Source organism: Euprymna scolopes, chromosome 2, assembly GCF_053919585.1.
Source record: "Euprymna scolopes isolate OS-2025 chromosome 2, ASM5391958v1, whole genome shotgun sequence".
NCBI lineage: Eukaryota > Metazoa > Mollusca > Cephalopoda > Sepiida > Sepiolidae > Euprymna > Euprymna scolopes.
The window spans coordinates 14,054,492-14,066,831 of record NC_136483.1 but is presented as its reverse complement, the minus strand read 5'-3'; the positions used below and the strand labels follow the sequence as shown (position 1 = coordinate 14,066,831).

The following is a 12,340-nucleotide window of genomic DNA, read 5'->3' as shown; positions in this document are numbered from 1 at the left end:
TGGTTTCAAATATTTTGGCGAAAAGTGGGAGGAGGCTAATGGGGCGATAATTTAATGAAACAGTTCTTTCACCAGAATTCTTGAATACTGGTACCACAGAAGCAGTTTTCCAGCAGTCAGGAAAGTAGATTCATTAAGGCATTTGTTGTAAAGTTTGGAGAGGACTGAAGCTACTTTGGCGGAGCATTTTTTAACAGCACAGCCGGGATGAGATCAGGATCACATGCTTTTGAAGTGTCAAGATTTTTTATGATACCATGTACCTGAGAAGGGGTGATTTTTAGATCGTCTAGTGTGACGTCTGTCCGCAAAGGAAAGTCGGGAAGGGGGTGGTTAGCAGGGTCCAGTGTGAAGTTGGAGGCAAACCGACTGGCAAGCATGTTAGCCTTCTCGGTTGCTGTGCAAACAACCTCATAATTGTTGGATAGTGGGGAAATTGTGGATTGCCCATTATTTACTACACTGTTGTACATTTTTCAGAAATCACAGGTTCTTAATTTCTGAGCTTCGATGTGTTTTTGGGTGGTTTCAGTAAATTCTCTCTTAGCTGTCACTATTTCTTTCTTACAGTTACTCCTAGGTTCTATATACTCCCGTCTGTTTGAATTGGACTTATGTCGATTAAATCTGCGGTACGCATGCTTCCTTTACGCAATGACAGCTACACAAGTAGAAGTAAACCATTGAGGAAAGTGGGGCTTGCTATAAAATTTCCACATGGGAACATGTGTTTCAATTGCCGTTTTTAACCATTCAGTAGTCTCAATTGCACACTGTTCAGCAGGAAGAGAAAAGATATTTCCCCATGAGGCATCTCTGATGAGATCCCTGATGGCTTCCCTTTTTATATCTTGTTTTGAGCGGTGGCTCTTCAGTTTGGGCACTAGAGTTTAGGGAGATTTCAACCATAATCACTGGATGATCAGCGTTTCCAAGTGGGCTGTGCGCATTCGTTATACAATCATCGGGAACTGTGGTCAGAAACAAGTCTAGAAGTGATGCATGTTGTTCTTGCTGGTCTGGGAAACAAGTTGAAAACGTAACAATCTGTGATAGGGAATGAGATATAAAGAAGTTATGCATTGTGTTACCAGCTGCGTCTGTAAGTAGAGAATCCAAGCCAGTTGCTGTGGTGGACATTGAAGTCACCAAATACATGCACTTGTGCTCTATATTTAAATTAAAAAAAAAAAAAATACTTTATTTCAAATGTAGTAGCGCTATTTTTATTTTTGCTTATCGCAAAGTACAACTTTGAATATGCGCCATGTTCTTTAACTAGAAAATTATAAACATGGATCATTGCTCTTTTTTTGGCTAGCCTTGTTTATAAAAATGACAACTATATTAATTATGCTTTACAATATAATTTTCATTTTGGCGTTTCACGTGTACGCTGAAACTTGCTATAACTTAGTGTTTTTAGTTTTATTTCAGTATTTTTTTTTTAGGTCCACCTCCACAATTTTCTGTAAAATGTAGTTCTTGAGATATAGACCTGTATTATACACTGTAATTCATCATGTTTGTATACGTTTTCGGAATAGACACGCCCAACCTCTCCATGATAACAGCTTCGAAATAAACACCCCCAGATTTGAAAAACTATTTGCCCTAAATTTAAGTGATATTTGTTGTCAATATACCCACCTGCAAAAACTATTAAAAAATTGGGGGGGGGCAGTGTTGGTCATAGAGAAGTAGATTTCTTTACCACGTGCATACAAACATGGTGGCCAGTGAATTACAGTGCATAACACAGGTCTTTATATCTCGAAAACTACTTGTCTCTGCAAAATCTAAATGAGATTTTCTTATTTAGCGTAGTCGAAAACCTATAAAAGTTGTCATTTTAAAGAAAATTGTAGAGGTGGACCTATGTAAGAAATTCTGCAGAAATAAGCAGGCACCTCATTGGTCAGTTTGACCGCCCACGATTTTGTTTGAACCTATCAGATTGTTCTTACTAACTGCCGAGGCGTATTCTTGGCCACCAGTTTTCACAAAGACAACAAGTCAAAATGGACGTAAGAAAACTCACTCATGGCCTCAAAACCCCTTTGTTTCATTGAGACTTATTAATGCTTTAATGTGGGGCAAAATGTTATCATTTGCAAATACCCTTATGTTAGGCGAAATATTATATTCATCACACTTATGCTCTGCGAATAGACTGACTTTCCTCATTCTTTATATACGGTCTCTCAGGTCTACATTTTGATCCATCCTTTGTCCACCATTCGAATGGTTATTCACAGTGAACTCCATGATGACTACCGGACTGGCAGCATTTATCCTTGGAAGGTATCACTCAACTCATTGGACTATTCTTCGAACAGTGTGGAGTATTGTATACTGCAAACATGAAGATAAACAATGACCTTCTCCCCTTTTCGGGTGTTACCAGCCCTGAACAGCAGATAGCTAAAGATGGCATCTTTTGCAATTTGGATTTTTATTTTTTTTTACTTTAATAAAATTTACGTTGAAGTTTAAAGGTGAGCCTGTTGTGATTTGTGATTGTTTTTTCATTCATCCAAAGGCAAAACCGAGATGAGAGAATATCTCACACCTAATGTAAAAATTTACCTTTATTTCTTTACTCAAACATGATTTAGATAATAAAACAAAACTGTTGCTAGACAATAATGCCAAAAATGTGACTCATGTTCATGTAAAAACAGAACTACCTAACTGAATGAAACAAACGAAATCTGAGGAGGGATAACACCATTTTACTAAGAGATTTGTTTGTTTTCATATGAGAATTTATTTTTTTTAAATAAATATCCGAAAACGTTGCGATGCAACTCTTTCGATGATTTTTTATTAAAAAATGTCAAAGTTTTTAATTTAGAAAATAAAATGGCAACTATTTGTTTTTTTTGTTTGTTTTTTTCAAACACAAGCGCCTAACAAAAAATGAAATTATAAAAAGAATGAAAGCATAAAAATAAAGTTGCGGATACTTTTTTTTTTTTTTTTTTTAAGGAAGCTCTATGTATTAAAACGGGTAGATTTTTACGATGTGCCCCAGCATATTATAAAGGTACTCTTGCATAATTTGACCCGAATTCTCGTGAATTCCCGTCAAGCATGGATCGGGCAAGACCGCCAATTATCGATGTCAGCCGAGCACGTCGTAACAGACACAGACTAATAAAAAAACAAAACAAAACAGAAAAAATACAAATGCAAATTTTTTATCAACAGAAAGTTGTTTTTTTTCTCCAAGAAAAGATTTTTAACCATATAATTGTTAGGTTAAGTACAAGTTTTTTTGTTGTTGTTTTGTTTTCTTTTTTGTAACTATATTTTTTTTTCTTGTTTTTTTTTTTTTTTTATTTTCAAGACTTGTTCAGTCAACTTTTTTTGTGGCACTGTCAATTTGTACATCTCCAGGAGAAACCATCCTTTCACACAATCTTTTTTTAAGTAAACATTTGTGTTTACAATTGTTGCAATGTTTGGGGACAGCAATTTCTTCTCCTGACAATATGAGATTCTCTGCATCGATGTTTTCATTTCTTTTTCTAACATGTATAAATTTATTTTCTTGCCTGTCATTTTTCTGTTTGGTGAGTTTGAAAATATATTTGTCAGCTTTTTTTTTTTTTTTTTTGGTTTAGTCGCTTTCTTCCAATTCAAATGTCATCTGATTCCATTTAGATAGCGCTTTTTCTTTGGCTAATCAAACTCCCAAAAATTAAATAAAAAAATAAATAAATAATAAATAAGTAAAAATTCACCCCCCCACTCCCTTAATATCACCTTAAAAATTACTAAAAATATAACAGAAAAAAATTAAATAAAATAAAAAGTCGAGTTAGTGTTTCAACATTTGATCAATGCTCGGCTGACACCGATGATTGCCGGTCTCGCCCAATCCATGCTTGATGGGAATTCACGAGAATTCAGGTCAAATTATGCAAGAGTACTATTATAAACACCCCAACCTCCCCATGTTAAGAATAGCTTTCTGAATAAACACCCCAAGCTCAAAAGCTGTTCCTAACATGGAGGGGTTACTCCAAAAGCCGTTCTTAATATGGGGTGTTTATACTATGCTGGGGCAGGTCATAAAAAAAAAAAATTCTTGACAGTGTCTGAAAATTCAAAGAATTCATAAGAATTGTAAAAGTTGTCATTTGGGTTTGTATTACTGTACACAATTCAAAAAAGTTGTCAAAAAACAAATATATAACAAACTAGCGGGGGTACCCGGCATTGCCCGAGTGTTTGTTTCCGGGACGGGAGGGGGGGGCCGAGTTTTAAAAAATGTTATGGTAGGTAAGTAGGAAGGATCAAACCCGGAGTCATGAGTAAAAGTAGGAAAATAAAGTGTGTGAAAAAAGAAAAAAAAAAAAAAAACATCTGCAACGTTAACAGTCTGGCCACCAAGAAAAGTCCATTCCAGTTGTTTAGGAAAAAAAAAAAAAAAAAAAAAAAAAAACGACTACAGTAGGTCTGCGCGAACGTGAAAATATAATGTGAATTGTCCAGCACGCTAACCACTACGCCACAGAGCACTGCAGCTTAGTTTAGTGATTTTAAATAACTTCACATGAAAGAACTACGAAGCCAAACCGGTGTTCTCTTTTCAACTGTTCCTTGTGAACGATCCCCAAACGGTGTTAAGTGGTGGCAGGGGGAGGAGGAATTTATAAGAGAGAAAATATTTTACCACTTCCATTGATCTTAACCGATTTTGGCCGTGACTTCTCAGCAGAAAAAGTATAGAAATCTAAGATTATCAAGGAATTTGAGAAATAATAAGCCTATAACACACCTCAGATATTGTTCTGCCGTTTGTGCATATTATATTTGCATGAAATATCTTGATTTTTAATCCTATTAAGGTCAAAATCAGACGAGAAAAAATGAATTCATTTTATTTATATAGAGATAAATGTTATCAAAGGCAAGATAAGTTACTTTTCTACCTAACTGGATATGTTTTTAGTGTTTTTATTTGATGTAACATGCTTATTCAGCTCAAAGAACATGCAGTGTTTACCGATGTATTGTAAAATTTAAAGGGCGTTGAGTTCCATGGCGACCAGCAGAATTATATAATGGTCGCTCCCTTAGCCCCCCCCCTTAGTTAAGGCTAACACATGCGCACATTAAATTTTTTATTTATTTATTTACGCTGCCTTTCGCACTTTTACAAACATTTATTTACGTTGGCTGAACTCTTTTCATGAATAAAAAAAGTAACTAAACCATTTATTGATAATTTGTCACTTTTACAAACATTTATTTATTTGCGTTGGCTTAACTCTTTTCATGAATATTGAAAAAAGTTTTACTCTTTATCTATATATATAAAAGCGAAAATGTATGTATGTATGTACGTTTTCCTCGATGTCCACAAAAGGCTTCTTTCAGAGAAGCGCTCGCTCGCTTCGCAACTTCTTAAAACTTTTTATATCATCTATAAATTGTAATATCTCACACAACCACGGGGTTCGCCTGTCTATTTAATTTTATTGACTTTCAAGCGTTAATTATTCCACATTTCCCGCATCGGCACGCGTTACATTCGGTTTTCGGTATAAACAAAAAGCGAAACTCGACTCTAATCACCGGCCCAGAGCCAGCGGTCTCTAGAGAAGCTAAGTAACGTTTGTTCAATGTCGACTTCGTCATATCAGATGGTAGCTTTCATTTCGAGACGAGATACTCCCCAATAAACAGGGAGCTGGTTTTCCCCGAACTTAGTTAAAAACAAACAAACCGATTTATTTATTTATTTATTTATTTAAAAACTGTCCCGCACAAAATAGTAACTGCTGAATAGCTATCGCGGTCACATCAATCAAAAACACGCACCTGTTTTTTTTTCCACACTTTACTATTTTCCAACTGTGCGTCGTCAAGGCTTCGTTTTTTTTCATGGGCACCTGTTTTTTTTTTTACTATGCGCGTCAAGGCTTCCGGTTTTTTTTTTACACACACCTCCAAACACCCGGGCAACGCCGGGTACCCCTTGCTAGTCTATATATATAAAAGCGAAAATGTATGTATGTATGTATGTTTGTGTGTCTGCTAAAAACTTTTGACCGACGGAACAAAAATTCACAAACTTGGTATCATACTAAAGCCCCACCCTCCGGACGACAAATATTGAAAAATTAGCCCAAAAGAACCATCAGAAGTGCGTCAACTGATCGATTTTCTGCAGGGGGGGGAGTGACATTTTAATGTTAAACATTACATATTTTTAAATCGATTTCTAACTGCTCCAAAAAATACGGCCGCCAACTCTTCTACATAAAGTATACACGGGGCCGTTTATTTTGGGTCAACTTGTATTTAAAACCCACTGAGTCATGTCACGTGATCTTGACGTCAGCAAGCTCTAATGGCAGTCTGAATTTAAAATTTAAAAATGTTATCGGTAAAAAAAATTTAATCCTCACACAAGCTAAACTATGAACTTCTACGCTATGACAACGTTACCAAAGTTATTAGCACATTAAAAATACTTAGCTACGATAGTTAAACGAAAAATAAAAAGCCAAAAATGTGAAGTAAAAAAAAAAAGAAATACGCTTACAAAAAATATTAACGATCGAAGTTTTTACAAAAAAAAAAACAGCCAGACGCCATTTTCTTTTTTAGTAACTGTCTTTAGAGTAAGGAAGACGAAGAGAGAGATGTCTAGACAGGAAACGAAATACGTAATTTAATAAACGCTAATGTGAAGTAAAACAAAAAAAATAAAATACTGCTACGTCATCTCGTAACGCTCCCGCGATGACCTCATTTAGTGGCTATCTGTCAATCAAACCTCTTTCACTCGCTTTATAAGCCTTATTTTAACACTATAATCAATTCCTCTTACTCTTGGCCTACACGGTTAAGTGGTTGGAGTTTGTTTCACCTCCGCGTCAAGGCTCCTGGGTTCAATCCAGCCTCACGACCAAAACTATTTTTTTTCTTTTACATCTTTAGACACGCAGGCAACGTTTCTTTATTTTTTTTTACTTTGTTTATTCTTTAGTTTACTTCCTCCCCCTCTATACACACAGCGTTTTTTTTTTTTTCGCAGTTTTTTTTTTTTTGGTTTTTCCGATTTTTTTAACATCGTTTCAGGGTTATTACTTATCCTCCCCCCCATACACACACCTACAAACACCCGGGCAATGCCGGGTACTCCCCCCCCCACTAGTCTATATATATAAAAGCGAATATGTACGTATGTTTGTGTGCCTGCTAAAAACTTTCCACAGACAGAACAAAAATTCACAAATTTGGTCTCATATGAAAGCCCCATCCTTCGTCCGACAAATATTGAAAAACTGGCCAAAAATGTGAATTTTTTCACCCTGAAATCAACACTTTTCTACGGGGAGGGGGGGGGGTTGTCAGCAAAAAAAGTCCTCTCATGACGAGATCAGTTTTACGCATGCGTCTAGCTGAATCCACTGTGAAAAATTTCCCCCACTCTATATCTGTGCCTAAATCAAAACGCGGATTCCATGAGCAGGGCTTCTTTCTTAGAGCCGCACGCCTGTGGAACTCTGTTCCGTCTGCCTGCTTCCCACCGGACTACAACTTGGATGTCTTCAAGTCCAATGTTAACAAATTCCTAATGAACCGCCCCCTTAAGTAAACACTTCATCAAATCTCCACACTAACGTAATGTATTTGCAATAACCCTTATCCCTGAGTGGCTTCCGGGCCTTGATAAGTGGTGATCACTGGGTAAAAAAAAAAAAAAAAAAAACATTGTTTGCCTTACGTTAGTTTTTTTTGTGTTTTTTTTTCAATATATTTACTTCGCTTATTCTTATGTTTTGATTAACACCCACTCGAGCACACACACCTCAAAACACCCGGACAACGCCAGGTACCCTCCCGCTAGCGAATATTAAAAGAAAAAAGTTACTAAACATTTATTAATAATTTCTCACTTTTACAAACACCTTTAATTTACATGAGCAGATAACTTTTTGGTAAATATTTACATTTAGGTCCACCTCCATAATTTATTTTTTTAAATGATGACTTTTATTGATAAATAAATCTACTTCTCTGTAACAGACACTGAACCCCCCCCCCCTTTTTTTTTTTTTAAATAGTATTTGCTGACAACAAATATCAGTTAAATTTTTCAAATATTCCCCCCCCCCCCAATGGTGTTTATTACGAAATTATGGGGAGGTTGGGGGTGTTTATAAGGTTGACCTAATCTAAAAAAAATAAAAAATACCAATTTTTTAAAATAAATATTAAAATAATTTCTCACTTTTACAAACATTTTTACATGCGCACATAAACTATGACGGAGTTGTAGGAGTATCAGAATTTTGAGGGAATTTTTGACACCCCTAACAGAAAACAGAATAAAATATAAAAAACTCGTAATTTCTCTTTTTAAAGTGGGTTGTTTATTTTCTGTATGGAATATACTTCCAAAATAAACTATTAAAGCTGTTTAAAAATATTTTTTATTTTTTTAAAAACAGTATTTACAAAGTGCCGGTGCGCATTCACCAGCCATTTTTTTTACGTATGAAATCAATTGAATTTTACGAGTGAAATTTTTTTCAATTTTTAAACTTTAAAAATCTATCGAAATTTTTCTATTGGTTTAAATTTTTCGATATTTTCAGGGTCAATGTGAAATTTTATGCTCTTTCCAATAAACTAAATATAATATTTTAGACAAACCTTACTATTTAAATTCACCCCCCCCCATTTTGAAATGTCTATTAAAAATTAAATATGTACCAAAGTTTTATATATCACAAATTGAAGATAAAAAAAATCAATAAATAAAATATTCTAATTTAAAACAAAAACAAAAAAGTGTTTTTTGGAAATTTACCTGCAAAGTCCAAAGTATAAACTTTTTTTAAAACCAAGTTTATTTTTTTTTTTTTAATGAAAGCTGATGTTATGCTTATATCGTCAAGTAAATACCGGACGCTGATAGCTATTTTTTCTATTTCATTCAATGTTTATTTTTTTTTTTTTTAGATATTTAAAAAAGGAAAATTCCAATTATTTGAACTGTTTTTATTTTGTAAAATTCCAATTATTTGAACTGTTGAATTATCAAAAATTCTAATTGTTTGGACTGTTGAATTATCAAAAATTCTAATTGTTTGAACTGTTGAATTATCAAAAATTCTAATTGTTTGGACTGTTGAATTATCAAAAATTCTAATTGTTTGGACTGTTGAATTATCAAAAATTCTAATTATTTGAACTGTTGAATTATCAAAAATTCTAATTGTTTGAACTGTTGAATTATCAAAAATTCTAATTGTTTGAACTGTTGAATTATCAAAAATTCTAATTATTGGAACGGGTTTTTTTTTTCTTAACAACTCGAAACTTTATTGAAGGGGTAATTTTCTGCCTCGACACCGCTTACGTCAGACGGCTTCTCCCCGAACTCAGAACGAGCGAGACGGGACGTCGGGACCATATCCGTAAATGTTAACCCGAAAAAGTTGTCAAAAACAAATATATAACAAATAAATGTTATCAAAGGCAATATAAGTTACTTTTCTACCTAACTGGATATGTTTTTAGTGTTTTTATTAATGTAGCATTTTTTTAAGTATTATAAATTTCACTAACATGCTGGAGAAATATTTCATAATTTTCCATCCCATTGTCAATTTTCGGGTTTGTATTACTGTACACACAGATTCGAAAAAGTTGTCAAAAAAACAAATATATAACAAATGTTATCAAAGGCAAGATAAGTTACTTTTCTACCAAACTGGATATATTTTTCGCGTTTTTATTCAATGTAACATGTTTATTCAGCTCGAAAAACATGCAGTGTCTACTGATGTATTGGAAAATTCAAAATGGCGCCCGACTCTCTCTTTAACACGGTAAGCTTGGGAAAAGGCGTTATAAATAATGAACCAGACAAAATACTATTAAAAAAACACCGAATATATGTCAACTTATATCACGGTAACATATATTGAGCGAGTTTTTAACAGTATTTTATCCGTTTTTTTATTTATAACACCTTTTCCCAAACTTACCGTGTTAAAGAGAGAATCAGACGCCATCTTGAATTTTCGAATACATCGGTAAACACTGTATGTTTTTCGAGCTGAATAAACATGTTACATTGAATAAAAACATGAAAAATATATCCAGTTTGGTAGAAAAGTAACTTATCTTGCCTTTGATAACATTTATTTGTTATATATTTATTTTTTGACAACTTTTTCGAATTTATGTGTACAGTAAAACAAATCCTGCCCCTTTTGTTTATTTTGACAAAAAAAAAAAAACGTGGATCGCATTTAGCTGTTAGGTGGCGTTAGCTCACATAGTGTCGATCCAACTCGACTTATTCTCGATTAACTGTGCTTTAATATTTGATTTTCTTAAATAAAAAAAAAACTACTTGATCGATTTACGTGATTTTTGGAATATGACATGTACATGCAATGACAAGTACGTACGTTATACTGTTTTTTTTTTGTTTTTTTTTTTTTTGCAGATTTTCCATGTAACCGATTTCATTTTCGGCCCATTAATAGACTTGCACCAAAAAAACTATTCCGGGCAATTGCTTTATTTCACATATGGTTGTCATTTCGTTTGACTATTTATGCGTGAAGTGTTCTACTTTTTTAAGGAAAGGTGTACGTGTTACTGTTCTTCCAACTTTTAAATAATTTTATTAATTAAAACAAAAAAAATCTATAACAAAAACAAAAAAAAACGATTTCACAAAATGTAAACAGAACGAAAAAAAACGTAAGCGAAGAGAAATATATATTTAAATATGAATGTCATTAAATTAAATATGATGAAAACTTAAACTGAACTTACCAAGTTATATCGAGATTATAAAATATTTAAGAAAAATAAACTTCAGGGTTTATCATAAACACCTAAGTAGTACGTAATCCATTTAGGAAAATTTCAAATTAAAGCGCTAAAGATTTTCACTCTCGCAACTTGTACACAATTTTCATTGGTTAAAGCTTTTCGTTTTAACCAATCAAATCCAAGACAGAAATTCACTGCTGAAATTCATAAACTTAGCGCCGTTGCCGTTGTTGTTGTTGTTGTTAACAGAGTCTTTTAAGAAAACTACAAGTCATTTTTAATGCAAAAGAATAGGCGAGTCCGCAGCACAAGTAATGTCAGACAAAAAATTATTTTATTTTTCTAAAAATATAAAGAAATCAATAAATATTTCGTAAAGTAATATATTTTTTATATTATGATAAAAACAATGAAATATGCAAAAATAATTAAGTATATGCGATTATTTTATCTAATGTTTGCTGCCGACTTCGAGTCGCCTATTCTTCTGCATTACTATAATTTTGAAATAATTTTTAATATATATATATATATATATATATATTGTGCCCAATATATAGTAGTGGCCCTTGGCCCTATCGTAAAATACGCTTATATGATATTTTCATTCATGCAGATTAGGTCAATGTGCACTAGAATACCAACTAAATACTTACCTTCAAAAAGTTGATTTCAAGATGTATTCGGATCTATTTTGAACGAATATCACATTTAAAATTGTCGCCAACAGGTATTTTTATGATATTAATACTGTTATTATTCAATGTATTCCCACTGGTGGCTATGTTTATTTTCGCGCACGTGCACTTACTTTTGATACATGCGCGCAAAAAATTGGGTGCCATCATCATCAGCTAGAATAGAAACCAAAACCTAATGTCACACTCTGGCCAACGTTTATAAGCATATAAAAATTTCAAAATTTTCAAAAGCCATTAACACTAACAACGCGGGGTCGCAGAAATATCTGGATTAGAACCTAGGCGCGGAGAAAACCCTCTCAGGGCTGACGGACCCAGTAGGTCTTCCCAGATCATCCGTCTAGGAGAAGGAAAACTCTGAAACTAAACCAAAGGGGAGAGAGGCCTCTTCAGTCTTGGATGACAACCTTCCTAGAGCTGGTGACTCAAACAAATTCACCGGTTTGCAAACCTAAATTGCTTAAGGAGTAGATAGGCTCTGTCTATCGCCCGGCTTCCATACTCCTTCTTTGCCTATTAGTCAAGCGCAGAGACACTATCTCAGTGATTCAACAGAAACACCCAGCGGTAGATCTTGTTTCCTGGCTAGGGCAATGAACGCCGTTCTTCCCCATTCCCAGCATGCCCCACCCCTAAAACTGAACATTTGGGAGTGCTTGAGTATAAGATATGCCTGAGCGATTAGATTTGGTTGACCTTCTTCTAAAGGGTTGAGGGTACCGGATTGACAGTTCCTGGCTGCTGTTCCCGACTGGTAGTACAGGTGCCCTAACTCTTTGGTAGCGCTTAGAGCGGCTGCTCCATCAACAGTTGAA

General features: G+C 34.2%; 1 protein-coding gene across 1 annotated transcript in view; it reads right to left on the bottom strand.

The window, feature by feature from the left end:
- LOC145288892 (HAUS augmin-like complex subunit 3) overlaps positions 1-10,971 on the bottom strand; it is a 58,128-nt gene extending 47,157 nt beyond the window's left edge. Inside the window, exon 1 of the mRNA XM_080136365.1 lies at positions 10,825-10,971. The gene's annotated coding sequence lies outside the window, so the exon portion shown is untranslated. The remainder of the gene's footprint in view (positions 1-10,824) is intronic.
- Between the last annotated feature and the right edge of the window lie 1,369 nt (positions 10,972-12,340).